The sequence below is a fragment of the Pleurodeles waltl genome, chromosome 2_2, assembly GCF_031143425.1.
Source record: "Pleurodeles waltl isolate 20211129_DDA chromosome 2_2, aPleWal1.hap1.20221129, whole genome shotgun sequence".
Lineage (NCBI taxonomy): Eukaryota > Metazoa > Chordata > Amphibia > Caudata > Salamandridae > Pleurodeles > Pleurodeles waltl.
Genome location: NC_090439.1, coordinates 175,379,309 through 175,398,263, shown reverse-complemented (window position 1 = coordinate 175,398,263; position 18,955 = coordinate 175,379,309).

Below are 18,955 nucleotides of genomic sequence, written 5' to 3'. Positions count from 1 at the left end.
AGATCCATAACCTCTTCTGGCTTGGATACAACCCTGGGGGCCTGGATGGTGATAGGTGACCCGTGGACCTGGCAGATGGCGGGGTCCTGATGCTTCTCACTGGACTTCTGGGTGTCTGAATGACCTTGCTGTTCTGTTCCCTGGGGAACCAAAGATGAGCCGCAGGAGTTACCCTTGACTGGGTTGGGGCACAACATTGCTGCCCTCCTGTAACTCTCCCGAAAGGATTGTGATTGAAATATCAGGAGGGAGTGTTGCTTTTGGGGTTTGGCTGGCTGGAACCTGCAGAGAGCGGCATCTGCTGATCTCAAGAGTGGATTCTGAACTGTTGGGAGGCTAAACATATGGTGCAACTGCCATGCAGAACCTTGCACAAGGGGCACAGAGGGAAGAGACACTGGCATGATGGTGGGATTGTAGGGGCAGCCTGTGACTGATGACCTGCCATTTGGGATTGGCATGGAGCATGTGTCCCCTGCCCTTTAGCACACTCTGAACAAAATCTTGACTTCAATTGCAGATCTCTGAAGATGCAGATCATCACTGTCTCAGAGCAACTGGGCCTCCTACGGGCAGACCATTGCAAACCTGTGGATAGGGTGAGGGGGGACAGAGGTGGTTGTTAAGGAGCTCTGGCCAGCTCAGTAGTCCCTGCGGCTGCAGATGACAGACCTTGCCTCATAGGTGAGAAATCTGGGGAGGAGAGCGGAGGACGCAGAGGGCTGCAACTGGTGCAACAATGTGCAGATTGTGGGACTGCCTGAGGGAACGGAAGGGACCCACATGATTACATGCCTGGAAAACTGGATGAGGACTGATGTGGCCACTCCAGAACTTACCCCCTTTGCTCTTGGCCGTGCAAATCGAGTCTTTGCAAGACCCCCTTCCCCAAGCCGTCCCCTGAGACTGGTAGTGGCCAGGCTGCTGCATTACAGGGACTGCAATATCTTGCTTCAGAAAGCCTGTATGAGTGGCCCCTTTGCAGTGGATAACACAGGGGTCACCTTATTCCCTGACTTCACTACGGAAGTACAAGTTAAAAGAATGCCCTTTCTGGAGGTTAAACAAGAGCTGCCGGAAGTTGGTCTCTGATATTCCATCTTGTTTCGTGATAAACTGTGGTTCTTATTAGACGGAACTGCAGACTTCTTCCTGAATAGTGCCAATGCCTGGGAGGAGCTCTATGAGTATCAGGTGGAGGTTACGACTGGAGGTGCACTGGAACGACAATCTCTTCCACGCTGGCATCCAAGGAGTACACATTGGAATCAGTCAACTGCAAGCAGTGTATTGGGCCACACAAAGGCTCAGGCGGAGAAGGACATATGGGCGGTTCTGCTGGCACTGACAACTCTTATCAGCGAGCACTAATGAGTGCCTGTTAGGAGGTCCTCCTGGCCATGGGCCACTACCGTCTGACTCCCTTGTGTTATTGACATTATCATTATTCTCTTTAACCTGGCTCTAGGTCCTTGTGGGGAGAGGTGGGTGGCTACCACTTCCCATAACCAGTCTCTTTTAGCCATCAGTTCTAGAGCTGGGAAGCCTGTGTCAGGTATCAGCGTGCTTTAAAAATGTGTTGAATAGAATAGAATATGAACCTGGCCTTCCATCGCTGCTCAGGCTGCCTGCGATGGGCTGTGGGGGTGGGGCCTCGGTTCTCCACACGCCCTGTAGTGACTGTGAGTGAGATACGTCTGGTTGGATGTGATTGTGTTAGTTTGAAGCGGATGCTTGTGCATGTTGCTTGTGCAGCTTACTCACCCCCCAAAACACCCATATCCACTGATCAGCGGGTAATGATCTCATATCATATGTTTTCCTTTTCGTCTTGCACAAACTTTGGGTGGCTGGCTGTTGCTAGTCCGCTCTGAGGTTAGGTAGTTGGGGGTTTGTGTACCTGTCATGTGGGTTCTGGAGTTGGCACGGTCATCTTCCTGGCAAAGGGGATGCATGGAGGGGTGTGGGGTGGAGTGGGGCTGTGGGATGGAAGGTGCCTGAAGTAGTTTAAGCTGCATGGGTGGTGCCATGACACGTATTCCGAGTTCAAATTATTGACTTGGAATATTAGAGTCATGGGAACGGCAGCCCAAAGGCACAAGATATACACTTTCCTCAAGAACAGAGCAGTGCCAATAGCTCTTTTTTGCAAGAGACACACCTCATGACTGTGGAAGTTCAGCCCCTTCAGAGACCTTGTAGGGGTCAAGTGTGCACCACTGAATATTCTGCATATTTCCAGGACACTCTGATTTGGGTTTGTGCAAGTGCCCCTTCAAGGCCACTGAGGTCCATGTAGACACGGATGTATATATGTCATAGTAGACAGGAGGTAGATGGTAAACCCCTGGTGTTTGGGTGTGTGTATGGTCCTAATCAGAACCAGCTAGCATTTCTGACCCTCTTGTCAGCTCAGCTGGGTTCTCCTCATGAAAGGGACATGATTATTGGAGGGGACTTTAACTGTAGCTGCCCCCATTCTGGATCGCTCTACCCTGCTGCTCCCAGGGGGTGCTGGCATATAGGATTGCGAAGGGGTTCTGAGACTGGGCAGCTGGTGGGGGTTTGACGATGTTTTGAAGACGCAACATAGTGGGGGAGAGAAACTACTCCTTTTATTTTACTTTATATGCTCTTCATGTCCAGCTGGATTAAGTCCTGTTTTCTGCGCCCACTTTGCCAATTTATTTGTCACACTGAATATATTGGCCGCACTATCTCGGACCACAGCCCACTACTACTGGGAATTCTGCTGGGCACCCCTAAGCCAGCAGTCCGCATGTGGTGTCGGTGCCCCAGTCCCTTGGAAGACGACACCTATTGAGAGGGCCTTCAGGAGGACATCTAAGATTATTTTACGCACAATCTGGGTACGGCTTCTAATTGCCTCGTTGAGTGGGAGGTCTTTAAGGTGGCCATTCGCGAGCGCTGTATGGGGGCGACAGTAGGTGTCCGGTGGGAGCTAGAATGTTAACTGGTGTCACAGGATGGGACATTACATGATGGTAATCGAGTAGGCACTGACCCTGATTCAGAAATGCGACTGGTGTAAGCCAGGGAACGGTACAATGTTATTCTAAAGAAACTCAGCTGCCATAACTATGAAAAAGTATATAGCCAAGGCCCACAAAGGTGAAGGTAAGCCGGGCAGACTTCTGGCCTAGTTAGTGTGTCCTGAGATACGTGGAGCACGATAAGTTGCATGATGGGCTATGGGTACACTTGAAGGTGGAGGTCAATGACGCCTTTCGGGAGTACTATATGAGACTGTACGGGAGACAATCTGAAGGTCCAAGAGAGAGTGTGGATGCTTTGTTGGCTCTACTGGTGCTACCAAGCCTACTTCCAATCTCCATGGAGGAGCTCGAAGGCCCAATTATGCCTCAAGAAGTCAAGGGGGCCATTCAGGACATGGTGTGGGAAACAATTAAGGGACCGGATGGCCGGCCCACTGGTGAAATTTCACTCCATGTTGGCTGAGTCACTGGCCCCGCACTTGACTGACATGTACACCAAAACTCTGCATAGGATGGAGTTGCTGGCTTCCACCAGAAATGAAATAGTTATTCCCCTTCCAAAGACAAACACGCAGGGGGCTCCCGCACAAGGTTTTGCCAGCTGTCTATGTGGAACATGGATTTCAAGATCTTAAGCAAAATATTGGCCATCTGCTTTCTCCGAAACATGCAAGTGTTGGTTCACCCTGACTATCCTGGGTTTATCCTGTAACGTAATACCTCCCTTAACTTACGCCATTGTTGCTCGGTACTGTTTTCTCCTTGGCAGGGTGTAGAAGCTGGGGCAGGCCTGATGGTTGTCGACCTTGGGAAAGGCATTCAATACCATCAGCTGGACCTAGCTGGATGCAGTTATGAGTCAAATGCGGTGTTGGGGGGGGGGCTTGTGCATTCATCCATTATATACCAACCCTACTGCATGGTCCATATGGGCCAGATTGTGTAGGACTCATATGAAGTATGTAGGGGTACCAGCCAGGGGTGCCCATTGTCCCTGCACCTATTTGCCCTTGCTTTCAAGCCATTGGTGGAACTGTGTAGGTTGCGGGCAGGGTAGGGGTATCCAGGTGGAGGGCACTGAACATTTGATGTTGGTATTTGCTGATGACCTACTACTGTATGTGTTAAATATGGCCACTGATGTCCAGTTCATGTTACAGCTCTTACATGAATTGTGAGTTCTACAGACTGCAGGTGGATATGGCAAAGACCTGCATCTTCCCAGTACTACCTGACCCAGCTTGAACGGGGACTTACCTCCAAAGATCAGCTGGGCCCCCTTGACATTCAGTTATCTGGGAATCCAAATTTACTGCACCCACAGGGCATACGAGAAGGCAACAAGGGGTAGAGCTGGGCTCCTTGAGGGGGTGTGTAGCCTTTTGGCACTCACTCCGATTCTCCCTATCATGACGCGAAAAGCTTTCGCTAAGATGATTATGCTGCCCTGGGTGCTTTATTACTTTACCAATCTTCTGGCTTGGCTACCTGCCTCATGGTTTAGGCACTTACATTCGCTGCTGAGAGAGCTTATTTGGGATGGATGGCAGCAGCACAGGGTGTCCTTGGACAGTCCTAGAAGGCCTGTATTGGAGGGGGTCTGGGAGTGCGAGACTTTGATCTATAATGTTTGGCTGCTCAGCAGCAGTGGATTGCACTGTGGCTGGATGGTGCAAACCTGACCAAGCTGGGACACATGAGGACCGTGCCTTATCAGGAGCCCTTCTGGCCCTACTACGGAAGCAAACATCTGGGAAGGGGAGGGCCGGTGTGCTATTGGAGATGGCTCTCCTGTGCTGGAGGCGCAGCATCTGGCGGATGCAGGAGTTCCCGCTATATGCCCCCCTCACTACCTTGGGGTGGGGACCTCCCTCCTTCTCGATGGTGCAGCTGGACACATGGACTAAGGTGGGTTTGGATGTGGTTGGCAACTGTTATGAGGCCTCCACACTAAGGACCCTGGAGGTCCTTGTTGAGGCACACAACTTACCTCCTGGGCAGTTCCTCACCTATGAGGCATTGGCCCAGACGTTTGAGGCTCTCTAGGGAACTAGGGTGGATGAACCCCGTATGCAGAACGTTTTGCATTTACTTCCGGCCCTAGAAAAGGGAAGACATCTGATTCATTGACTGTATGGTGCCCTCAGTGGGATGGTGTGGAAAAAACCTTAGCACCCACAGGCAAAAATGGGATGACATACTGGGCAGAGAAGTATCATATTGGGAGTGGACAAAGATGCCGGCTAATCCACAGAGGTGACCCTGAATAGCAGGTTTAGAGTAATTCAGTTTAATTACCTCCACAAGACGTATCTCACCTTGAAGAAATTGACTGCAGTATGTGGAGGGGAGCCCAAGAGTTATCTTCACTAGTGTAAGTGGAGGCAGATTTTTGCCACATGACCTGGTCGTGTGCTCATCTAGAAGTGTTTTGGACTACAGTGGTGTAGAGCCTGAACGAGACATTGAGCCGAATTAAGGCGTGTACCTTGGAGGTATGCATGTTGGGTTTATTTCCCGCCCTGTGTCCAAGAAAGTGGGGAACCTTTTCCATGATTTGGCCTTTCTTTTAGCCAAGAGGCAGATTGCCATGACTTGAAAATCGGCAGTTAGACCGGTGATAGAAAGATGGGAAGTACCTGTCAGGGACTGGGCCCAGACGGATGACCAGGGGCTGTGCAGGGAGGAGGCGTGGGGACTATAGAGACGACTGATAGCCCCAATGTGGATGGAAGAGCTCAATGTATTTGAAACCCCTGGGGGCCATACTTATGCATCTTTGGAAGGATCGGGGTCAGGAAATGATAGTGGAGTGCCTGACTCGCAACATGCACGAGGGCATGGTTGCATGCACGAGAGGGTGATGGCATCGAGATGATTGGTACCTGTAGGTTCTGGGGAACCACACCCAAAGTGTGCTGCAGTTGATTTGCTGAGTGTGTCCTTACCCTGCATAGCGTGCCCGCGGGTTGGATGGAGCGCTCCGCCGCGGCTGCCTTTCCCCTTTATGCATTCTCCTGCTTGGAATATTGGATGATACCGCACTTAGGGCCATATGTACGAACACTTTTTCCCATAGACACAGAATGGGTAAATACCTTTGCTACATCTGGCCCTTAGAATCTTCCGTTTGCAATAATAGGTATCTTAATGGTTCTATTGTTTACATTCTAACTTACGTACAGCGTACATTTCATTGCTCCCTCTAGTAGATCCATATGAGCTGAAGGTGGTTAGGAACCGCGGGGTGAGCGAGGCAGACATGAATAATGTAACAAGAATCTGTAGTTGGAAAATGTACAATGGAGATTTTACAATGCCATTCCCAGGGGAGGCATAATGCCAAAGACTACAATAGTGTGCTGCTCTGATATGCACTTGTCCGGTGCCGTGGAAATGCTAATAAATATAATTAAGAAAAAACGTTTTCATTGTAATGGGCCAGGTTTACTTTGGGCCTCTCTCGGTAGGTGGATAGAGATTTCCTGGTTTACTCTACGTGTTACTAATTAACAAACAGGAAACCGGAAGAATAAACTAATAATGGAAGAGTCGAGATAGTCATGTATAAGACAACAATATATATATATTTTTAAAAACAACCACTTACACCACCCGCAACAGCTCTTCCCATCCCTAACAAAAAAGGGAACAAAAACACCCCTTTCCTAACTCATTAAACATGCAACAGACCCTAGGACTCCCTATACTCCACAAAAAATGAAAGTACCTCTTCCTCAACTCATCCTAACCACGCCACCCACAATACATCCAACCCCTCCATAGTAAATAATACCCGTCCAAATTGTCCAGTCTTTGTTTCACTTCCTGCTGTGCTTAGCCAGGTTCTCTTTGCCATCCCAAACCTTATGAGGAGGGCTTCAGTGGGTGCAGGGAGGGTTGTAGCTTGTGTGACAGCTGCCTCCGGTGTCTCAGGTGTTTAGCATCCTGCTGGAAGATGGTTAGAGCTGATGCCTCCTCACACTCATCTTCATGGACACCTAACTGGTGGAAGACTGCTGCAATTAGCTCTATTTTCTCAAATAGTTAAATTACAGGAGCAACCCATAAACACTGAGTGGAATCTGGATACGAATCATTTCAAGACAACAGTAACCACAGAAGTTATCATTTCAAGTATTATGAGTTTAAGTATTGTCGTCTCATATATAAAAAAGAGACGCACATTAATCGATGATAGTAAAGAAAGGAAAAACAATTAATAATGGTCACGAAACCACATCAAATTACAAAATAAGGCTGTGTATTGTTTTCAAGAAGTCATAGACACAAAGAGAACTACTAAAAATCGTGTTTTCGAAATACCCAGTGAAAAAATGAGCACACACTGCTGCTAGTGACTAGTATAGCCCAAAATGTGATCATAAAATGTAAAAGTGATACATAAGTAAAGAAGTCATGGAATGGCAGGAAGAGTATATTCTGCTCAACCTTTCACCAAGGGTCAGCCTCCCTGCATACCATAGGAGTGCCTTAAGTGCCATACTAGTCTAAGGAGAGCAGAAAAAAACACTGAATTGAAGTACCTAATGCAAGCACTTGTTTGTATAGTAACATGTTTTTGCGGATATACAATGAAAGCAATTATGAGCAAGTAAACTCACAGTCCCCATGTATTCCCAATTTATAGCTCATAAAAATGTAATGACCGATAGAGGCAAGAATAGGAGGGGATTTTGGATTGCTCAGTATCCAAAATCTTGAATATACAATTCAATTAATAGGTTTGGCCGTACACGAACACAATTTGCATGTCAACTTTCAAAATAAAAAAACACTGTATTTAAATCAATTCATCCTTTTGACTGTTGACCCAAACACAAAGTTCATAGGAACCCATAAAAATCCTTGTCACCAACTTGTGTTTTGTTCCCGAAATGTCTTTCTTGGACTTTCGTCAAGGCGAGGAAATAGTAAATAATAACAACTTTATCAGTCAAAATAAAATCCTAGGAATCATGACTCATTGTGGCATACTCCATCATCAGGTATCTGATATAAAATTGCAAAATTAAAAAAACAATAAAGATCATGCAATTACCCAAATGTACAATCATACAACCCTTGTGGATGTTGTAAAGCCTATCGCTGTTTCCCAAAGTTTTACTTAACATTTTAAGAACTAAAATAGTCCAAAATCAAACACAATGAAAATCAAAAAAATTGGGGAATGCGTATGTATGTGGTATTTCTATGAAACAAAAAGTAGCCAAAGTCATGTAGCACTGTACATGGTCAAAGTCCAGTATAAAGTCAACTAGTGTTGAGAGAGGTAGCTGGTGATGGACAGTGAATGTATTATGAAGCAGTGTTTTTTTAAAGAGGTGCACGTTTACCTAAATTTGAGCAGTTTTGAGTAAGTCCCATTTGATTCATTAACATTGTTCTAGATTCTAACAACACACATGCAAAAGGTTTGCTGCCTTGTTTTTTTCTTTTTAACCTGCTTAGTCCACAGTTTTATGGTGTCCTGGGTGCAGGTGTGCTGAGAACCACCAGAGATGGTGCCTGTGTGTCTACAAGGTAAGCTGGGGTGTTGTTCATGATTGCTAAGCAAATGATGCAGCAGGTTTTGAAGACAGTTTGGGTTGGCAAGAGGAGCCAAATGAGCTTCATCAGGATGGGGATGATGTGATCATATTTGTTCAGACCCTAGTCATGCTGTGGCCTGTAGGATGCCCTTAAGAGGTCCCACTGTGGTGTTTGAGAGGCCCTGGATCAGTGCGTTACTACATCCAGATGGAAGTGTACGAGGGCTTGACCAGCAGTTTTGAAGTTGTTTCTTGTATAAAATAGTTTCACTCTCTTTAGAAGAGAGAGCTGGTACTAGGCCATCTTTTATTTTTATAGTAATGTGTTCCTTGAGGGTGTGTTTGGTGTCCAGGGTGAAACGATGTGACTTGACAAACAGGGACATTTGGCATTCAAAGCCATCAAGTTTCAAGTCATTGAGCTAGATTTGTATTGTTTGTTTGCTGTTCTTGGCAAATAACAGGGATTCTGTCTTGGTTGGAGTGAGCTTTAAGTATGTGTTGAGCATCCAGGTCTGGATAATCTGCAGACGGGTGTTTTAAGTGTGTAAGACATCTGAAACAGAGGAAACTTTTAGGCAGATTTGAGTATCATCAACACATGGATAAATCTTGATGCTGTTGTTTGTGAGGAGAGAACCAAGCTGCTCCATGCAGACGATGAAGATGACAGAGTACAGTATAGAAACCTAGGGACTCCACAGATGAGAGAGACCTTTTGTGACTTGAAGGTGCCCATGTTTACAAACTGGTGTCAGTAAGAAAGGTGTGAGGAGAACCAGTGAAGGACTTTGCCCATTCAAGGCTGTAGGGTGCATGTGAGGGAGGTATGGTTGTCTATGTTGAAAGCAGCTGACAGGCCACGCATTGGCAGAAGGCAGGGTCATCTTAATTTGTGATTAAGAGAGCATCGTCTCTGTGTTGCAGTGTCACCTGAAGCCAGGCTGCTGGTTGTGCAGGAGATGATTAGCTGTTTGGCTATCTACTGATCTGGGAGTTGAACAGAAACAACTTTTTCAATGATCTTGTCAATGAATGGTAGGTGGGAGATCAACTGGTATGTGGAGATGTCCGCCGAGTTTAGGGTAGATATGTTTAGGAGTCAGAGGATTTGGCCTGTCTTGAGAGCTTCTGTGAAGATTCCTTGAATGAGGGTGCCATTGCCAATGGTAAGTAGGGATGACAGAGTGTCCTCAGAGAGGACTCTGATGAAGTAAAACGGTAAGACATCATCTTCATAAAAAATGGCTTTGAGGGAGTTGGTGGTGAGATCTGCAAAAGGATGAACATTGTTGGACTCTACAGGAAAGGATAGGCATAACAACAAAGCAGGCTTGGTGTTGTCGATGTGATGTCAAATTTCCTGTATTTTTTCACTGAAGAAGAAGGTAATAGCTTTGCCCAAAGAGTGAGGAATAAATATTTGTCACAGGGTTGATGCTGTTCTTGGTTTCCTTGAAAATCATTCAGCTTCCATTGCTGGCTTCATTGATTATTGATGGTGTGTTAGTATAGTACTTTTCTTGAGCTGATATGTTGAGCTGCCTACATATTGTATGGAGAGATTTCTGTACCATGAGGCCTTCGGGAGTTATATTTTACTTTCTTCTTTTTGCTGTCTCTGGATGGATTGCTTATTGTCAGCAAAGTCCTTATAATACCGGGGTATTAAAGTGTTTGGCTTGCACTTGCTTATTCTAATCAGGCATGAATGTTAACATGGTTTTCCAAGGGGGGCGTGGCCAAGGACCCGGAGATGGCGCACGCCTGAACTCTTAGCTCCGGAGGGGCCGGCGAATAGAAAGTCAAAATCGTGCCTTCCCCGGGCCGAATGAGGTCCAGGCTGCGGGGCGAGACCAGAGGAGGGGGCCGAGCGTGTGTGGGCCCCTGCGGCGACCCCGGGGGTGCCGAATCTGCCCGTCGGGGACTTCGGAGTCTGCGGGCCTGAGCATGTGACAGAGGCCGCGGCCTTGCGTGGTGCCGAGAGCCGAAGTGGTGAGTGCACGGACGGCACAGAACAGCGGGAGGCGCCGAGCAGGCTCTCCGGCAGCGGCGGAGGTGCTGGCGGGGGCCAGGGGGCCCAGGTGAGATCGCGCACAGCTGAAGCGCACAGAGACTGTGCCACTGGAAGCGCGCGGCCCCGGAATAACAGAGGGGGCAGGAACGGGATCGAGGTCGCGGCCTTGGGCGGGGCCGTAGGTTGAGGCGGCCCGGAGGCCTTGCGTGGACCAGAGGAGAGGGCCGAGCGTGTGTGGGCCCCTGCGGCGGCCCTGGGGGCCGAAGTGGTGAGGGCCCAGGTGAGGTCGCGCACTGTGGAGGCGCACGGAGACTGAGACACTGGATACGGGTGACCCCAGAAGAACACAGGGGGCAGGCCCGAGATCGGGGCCGCGGCCACGGGCAGGGCTGCAGGTTGAGGCGACCCGGAGGCTGAAGAAAGCGGAGGTTGCCGGCGGAGACTACGAGCTGGGGTGGAGATGCCATTTGGGTTCTGGTGGCCCAGCGGAAGTCGCACTCTGACGGGTGGTGAAGTGGTGCTGCTCTGGGCCACGGACGAGGCCCCTAGGAAGGATTGGGGACGAAGCGAGGCCAAGAGCGAGAGAGAGGCAGTGTGGAAAGATTTCGAGGTAGCGACGTGACCCGGGGTCAAACTGCGGGGCTGCTTGACTTGAGGTGGGCCTTTGGGCCCTGGTACACACCGAAGAAGCGGAGAGAACGAGGGATAACGGGACCTGGTGGACCCCTGCAGACACCGGTGAGCTAGATGCATGGTGGCAGGTTTGACCGAGCCGGGGGCCGGATCGGGGTGGCCCCGGACGGAGGTGGCCCGTGACCCATGGGGGCTGAATGAGTACCCGGGGCTGAGGAACCCAGAAGATAGGATCAAGCAAGCGAGGAAAAAGGGCCGACTGATGAAGCTGGCGGATCGCGGATCGCGCCCCCGGGGGCGAGGGGCGGATTGCCTAAAAGGTTGAACCGTGGACTCCCCCGGGCGCATTGGAGTACTGGAGATCCATAAAGGAGTAGGACTGAGCACAGAAGTGTCCCTGGTGCAACAAGGGAGACAAGCGGGAGGAAATTTAGTGCCACGATGAAGAGTGACAGTTGAGAGTCCATGACGGGCTAAAGGACCTGGAGCTGAGATGGATAGCGCTTAAACGTAGAGCGCCTGGGGAGAAGCATTCCGAAGCGGAACAACTGAAACAGCTGGGGCAGCTGTCGGGGCGAGGCCCGCTGTTGATCAGATGCCCCCCAGGAGCCGCCACAAGAACAGAACCATGGCCGCTGCAGCTCAGTCCGGGAGCGATGACTCGGACCCACAGGGCCACATGCAGATCAAAGTCCAGGATACTTTAGATAAAATACTCGGGGCGATCGAAGACACCAAAACAACGTTGCAACGGGAGATCAGTCAAGTAGCTGTGGAGGTGAGCCTACTGAGAGCGGACCACCATAAACTGGCAGACAGAGTCAAAGAGACAGAAACTGTACTGGCCGAGATAGCACCAAAGCAGAAAGACCTGAGGGCTGAAGTGACCTCCCTGGCCGACAGAGTGGCGCGACTCGAAAAAAGAGCTGAAGATGCGGAGGGGAGGAACAGAAGGAACAATGTGCGCTTGGTGGGCCTCCCGGAGGGGGCTGAGGGGGAGAACATTGTTGAATTTCTGGAGAAATGGTTCAGTACCTCAGTGGCGCCGGGGCGCTTGACCCCATTCTACACGCTGGAACGAGCACATCGGGTGCCGGCGAGGCCCCTTGCCCCGGGGAGACCCCCCCGGGCCGTGATAGCTAAACTCTTACACTACAGAGACAGGGACTCCCTCCTGCAAAGGGCCAGGGAGACGGGCCCATTTAAAGTCGCAAATGGGGAGGTGACACTGTTCCCGGACTTTACCCTGGAGGTGCAAAACAAGCGGTCTTCGTTTCTGGCAGTTAAGAGAGCCCTAAGAGAGGAGGGAATCCAGTATTCGCTACTCTACCCAGCCAGATTGAGAGTGATGCTGGAAGGGAAGACAACATTCCTCCAATCCCCTGAGGAGGCATGGGAATGGCTTGAGTCACGTGGCCCTCAGGCGGGGGGTCCCGTTGGAGAGGGCCCGACCGGTGGCAATGCTCGCCGAGCCCTGAAGGGAAGGAAGACCAGAGACTGCAGACGACTGGCGCCCACACAAACACAGAAAGAGAAAGGCAGGAAGGAAGCACTGGAAGCGGCAGCACGCATGGGTGGGGAGGCATCCCCTCAGGAAGGTTCTGGGAATGAAACGGACGACACGTTGGTGTCCTCTGCGGAAGACCTGGAGCATTCAGCCCGAGCCCCGAAGGTGACCCCACAAACAGCTGACGAACTTGGCTAGCCAGGGCCTGCGGAAGGCGCCGGGGACTGGGCATGTCAAGCGTAATGGCGGCCCCTCCGGACTTGGCCACCCCCCGGAACAGAACCTCGCCCATTCAAAATGGCGAGTACCGCTGATCAAAAGTTGAACAAGTTGCACGGTTGCATAGTTTACTGGGCAGCCTACAGGTTAGGAGGTGCCCTGTGGATGGGGAGTTGGGATACACAGTTACAAGTTAATATGGCAATGTGGGTGGCGGAACTTGACTGCGGCAAAGACATGATGATGTGGGAAAATATCCTTGCGACTGGGGAGAAGCGGGGGTATTGTCACCAGAATGAAATCATGAAATGGCGGACTATAATTTATTGACCTGGAACGTTAGGGGGATGGGCACTCCAGCTAAAAGGCACAAAATACTCTCTTACTTAAAGAGAAGGGGAGTACAGGTGGCATTACTACAGGAAACACACCTGGCGTCAGGAGAGGGAGAGAAGCTAAGGCGCAGGTGGAGGGGGCAGGTGTTTGCAACAGAATACTCAGCTTATGCAAGGGGCGCTTTAGTATGGATCAGAGCGGGGGTCCCCTTCATATTGACCTCTTCCAATATAGACCGGGAGGGAAGATTCGTGATATTGGAAGGGAAGCTACAAGGTATCCCAATAGTCTTAAGCTGCATATACGCCCCCAACCAAGACCAGGTCCCCTTTATGACGAGCCTATCGAGACACCTCACACGCCAAAGCGCTGGGGAGCTATTAGTAGGGGGGGACTTCAATGCAGTACTAGACACAAATCTGGACAGGCCCACCCCGCCTCTGCATGGGGCAGCGACAATCAAAACAGCCAGGAGGCTGAGTGAGTGGCTGGACATGTGGGGGTTGTCGGACGTCTGGCGAATGCACCACCCAACGTCTAGTGAATATTCATACTACTCGGGTCTCCACCGAGTGCATACCAGAATTGACAGAGTAGTCTGCACAGCAGGCCTGATAAGTAATATGACACGCTCAGAATACTTAGCCCGCACTTTGTCTGATCATAATCCCTTGTTAATAACGATGAGGATGTCGGAGGATAGACCCCTTATACCATCATGGAGGCTTTCTCCCTCGGCACTTGAGGACCAGGCGTACAGAGAGGCCCTACGCGGCCACTTGGCAGAATATATTGAGACGAATAAGGGGTCTACTCCTTCTAGGGCCTTAGAATGGGAGGCGCTTAAGGTAGTGACAAGGGGCTTCTGCCTGGGGCAGTCGGTGGGGGTGAGGCGTACACTTGAAAAAGAATTGAATGACCTGGAGAAGGATATGCACGAGAGGGAGTTGGGTCAAGGGAAGACAGCGCAGGAGAATGAAGAATATAACCGAGCTTGTAGGGAACACTCCCGCATTGAAGAACAACTCCGGTGCCACGACAGGCAAAAATATCTAGCATCCCTACATGCGGAAGAGGGTAGATCGGGGAGACTACTGGCGTGGCTGGTCCGCCCGGGAGAGCAGGGTGAGCCCATCACATGTGTAATAGATGGGGAGGGGTCTCGCAGACTCAGACCGGGCTCCATAAACAATGCATTCAGAGAGTATTACTCGCAGTTGTACGGGAAACCCAGCGAATTGCAGATGGAATCTTTCAATAGATACCTACAGCAAATCCCACTACCAACACTGAGCGCAGATGAGAGAGACAGCCTGGGGGGACCAGTAACGCTAGAGGAATTAAATGAAGCTATAGAACAGTTAGCACCCGGAAAGACCCCAGGGACAGACGGTCTCCCCATGGATTTCTATAAAAAATACAAATTGCTGCTGGCCCCCCAATTGACAGGGTTGTACACGGAGGCGCTGCAATATGGAGAACTACCACAGACAATGCGGGAGGCTTTAGTGGTACCGCTCCCCAAGACAAAAGACAGGGAAGCTCCGGTGACGGACTTTAGGCCTTTATCTATGTTAAACAGCGACTTCAAAATACTTAGTAAGATAATGGCTGCCCGGTTGCTCCCTCTCATGACAAAGTTAGTGCACGCTGACCAGAATGGTTTTGTCCCCGGCCGTAGTACCTCCCTGAACCTGAGAAGGGTGTTTACGATCTTGCACATGCCCAGGGATCAGAGACCGCCAGAGGGTGCCTTACTCGCGGTGGATTTCGAGAAGGCCTTCGATTCCATCAGATGGGACTATTTAAGGACTGTGATGCTTAAAATGGGGCTGGAGGAGAACTGGGTAAAATGGGTGGACTTGCTGTACTCATCCCCGTTAGCAAGAGTTAAAACCGGAAGGATGATCTCCAGTGCATACCCAGTATACAGGGGAACTAGGCAGGGCTGCCCCTTGTCCCCGCTACTGTTTGCCCTGGCAATCGAACCCCTGGCATCGCAGCTGCGATGTGAAGGCGTGGGCAAGGGAATTATCTGGGGTCCGTCCGAACATATAGTCTCCCTGTATGCAGATGATATACTTATTTACATGAGGGACGCGTCAAGAGGACTCATGTGGGCATTGGGAATACTGTAAGACTTCGGGGGCCTATCGGGACTCCGACTTAATCGGAGGAAAACATATGTATTCCCCGTGATGTCAGACAGTGCACGCCCAGATGCGTGCCCAGCTGACGTAAATTGGGCCCCGCGGACATTTAAATACTTGGGCATACAGATATTTCACGAATTAAACGATCTTAGGGACGGTAACCTCGGCAGGACGCTTAGATCATTGCGCTCCTCGGTGGGGTTTTGGAGATCATTAAAACTAACAATCATGGCCAGGGTGGCGCTCTCAAAAATGGTCATGCTACCACGCCTCCTCTACTATTTTGCTAACTTACCACTACAGATCCCCGCGGCATGGTTCCGAGAGTTGAACGCCTTGCTCAGAGAACTAATATGGGATGAGGGCCGCAGAAGAACTGCGCTCTCGACCATTTGTAGGCCGACGAGGTTGGGAGGCCTGGGCGCCCCAGATTTCGTAGGCTATTACCTGGCATCTCAGTTACAATGGGTGGCCGGCTGGCTAGCGGGTAGGGGGCGGCTGGACCTGGCCACCGCGAACGGTGAAATTGACATAGCTCAGATTGCAGCAAACATGGCGGGCAGGAAGATGGCCCCCATTAGAGGCAACATAATGTACAATGTGGCGATGAGATGCTGGAAACAATGTGAGAGGAGGACTGGAGTGGGGCCACCATACTCTCCCGCTCTGCCGCTGGCGGCCGTCGCTCTGGACGTAAGGGCGGAGGGGCCAGGGGGACTGGGTTTGGGGCCTTGGACGAGAGCAGGGATAGAGACAGTGGGGGAGCTATTCAGGGAGGGGGTGCTGAGGAGCTTTGCTGATGTAGTAGAGGGGGGGGTCCCAATAGGACAGTTTTTACTCTTTGGAAGGCTGGTGCATACCCTGAAGGAGCATTGGACCACGGTCAATGCAGAACCCGCTCCCCACGGAGTGTTGCACCTCCTGCTGACAGAGGGAGAGGAAACTCACCTAATAGCAAAAATATACAGGGCCCAGATAGAGGTAGCAGTGGATCCCCTGCGACCCCTAAGAGAAAATTGGGTGAAGACAAATGGGCGGGACCTGACCGAGTCAGAGTGGACTAGAGCACTTGCTTACCCTGGGGTGATCTCACGCAACACTAGGCTGAGATACATACAATACAACTATCTACACAGAACATACCTTACTCCTCAACGACTGCACCGCATATACGGGGGGAGCCCAGGACTTGCCCCAGATGAGGAGACGGGGAACCCGACTTTGATCATATGATGTGGGGATGCACGATGCTCCAGAGGGGATGGACGGCGATGACGACTAATCTCATGGAGCTGTTCGGTACGGAACTCCGGCCAACCCCCGACATTTGTCTATTGGGCCTCAGAGCTAGTGCCAAATGGAGCAGGGTAGAGAGTCGCTTCCTTGACCTGTCCCTGGCCCTTTACAAAAGGCTGATTACGAAGGGTTGGAAATCGAATGCACCCCCTTCATTGACAGAATGGAGAGGCGATGTCACAAGATGGTCCAGAGCTGAGCTACAGGTCCTTAAGGCCGAGGAGGCCAGGGGAGCCCGACAGACACCCATCGCCCCGGAGTGGGAAAACCTAGTGATAAGGTGGGACGGCCTAACGAAGGGACTAATGGTACCTGAGGGGATGGGAGGAACCACTTGAGAGGGTCACCTAATGTGCTTGTAAGCGAAAGTTCCAGAAAACAGGATGGGAGGAACATCAGGAGCCCCGCTGGCCCGGGCGCAGAGGGAGCGAGTACAGAGGACAGGACGCAATAACTAAAAGAACGAAGGAGGGAGGGGAATAGTAGATAGACCGCTCCTACATAGTATGAAACTCTATGTCAACCCCCCCTCTCTGAAGTTAAGCAGCCACACCCACATGAGCCATTAAGCCTATATACAGTTTGAAGTGGAGTTAAGTCTGTTATCAGGTCACCAATATTAAAAGTAACGAGGGGCATTGTAAGTACTGTCTCCATAAAGTCGGATTGATTAAGTGATGGGAGCAATATTACACAAGTATTATTAAACTACTGAATTGAGCAAGTAATTGTGAAACACAATGCAAACAAAGCAAAACAGTGGTGCGGACAACTAACTTAAGAGATGTGTATAATAATGACAAAACGTTACTGTAAAATGACCTACAAATGTAAAACAGCAAACAGTTAAATAAAAATATATTTGAAAAAAAAAAAAACATGGTTTTCCAAAACATTATCAACATTATTTAAAAGGGTGTTGCTTGTGGAGTTGATACGGTGAGAGAAAAATTCAAGCATTAGGTTCTTTATGTAGAATTCTTTGAAGGATCTGAAGGTTTTGTCTTCCTTTTGAGTTGGCCTTGGTTTGTTGGTATGATGCCAAGCAGGAAGATAGGGATGGAGAAATTATTGATCCAGTTTAGGGGTATGTGTGGTTTGCAATGGACTGTTGATCATGTTCAAAAGAGAAGGTTGAGGATGTGGCTTTTGGAGTGTGTTGATTGTGTACATACTGTACCATTTCAAGTGTTTTGATAAGATTGAGGATGGTGCCTCTTCTGTTTTTTTTAGCTTATATTCTGTGGGATTTGAAACTCACCCAAGAGTGTGATGTAGGGAAGTCGGATGCATGAAGTGGTGGTGAGATTTAAGCATTTATAAAGAAAGTCCTTGGTCTGCGTGAGAGGACTATAGAGGAGTGGAAGGCGGTTATCTGAGTTACAGAGAGTGTTAACTGGCATGTGACCAGCTCTGTGAATTCAGTGTTATTTGCTTGCCTAGGGTACAGCCAAGGAGGCCTCCCCCTTCTTATGTGCACACTCCACATGGTGTATGCTGTAGCCAGTGGGAAGAAGGATGTCGAGGATATGTGAGGAATTGGGGTGAACCGTATTTCTTTAATGAAGAGGGTTTCAAACTTCTAGTAGGCAATGAGGTATGCAATGTCTAGTGCATGGAGCACTACAGACTGAACATTAATGAGCATGAGTTGAAATGTGTGTTTTGTAGTTTGATGGTGTGTGGTAATTAGTGAGATATGAAGGTCTATGTGCTGTGTAATTGCTATGTGAGGAATATCTAGGTCTGGGTATGATTGTGAGGATTGGCTGTATGGGGTCCTGGGTGAGACACCTGATTGTATTTTACCTTCTAAGTGAAAGTTGAACAGAAGTTCTGGCCCAAGGATATTCCTGGCCCTAACAGTCAGAAACAGACTATGCCATTGTCTACGTCTGACCTTCGCTGGTGACCTGCAGGTGATGGGATACCTTTAAGAGTTAATAGCAGTAGGGCGGAGGCTATAAGTGATGTCACTTCCTATGTAGATGGATGATGGCAAATGTAGTAATGTAGTAATGCTAGTTCCTATGCAGATGGATGATGGGAAATGAAGTCCTCTTGCATAGGTTTGTCTTTTTTAGTCAGTTTTAGTAGAAAACCATTAATGTTACTTTATGTGCGAATTGATGATGATTGGAACATGACTAGTAAAGGATCAGGTAAAGAATGAAAGATGGAAAGTGAAGAGGTAATGGGGAGAGATTGCTACAGTAAAGAAAAAA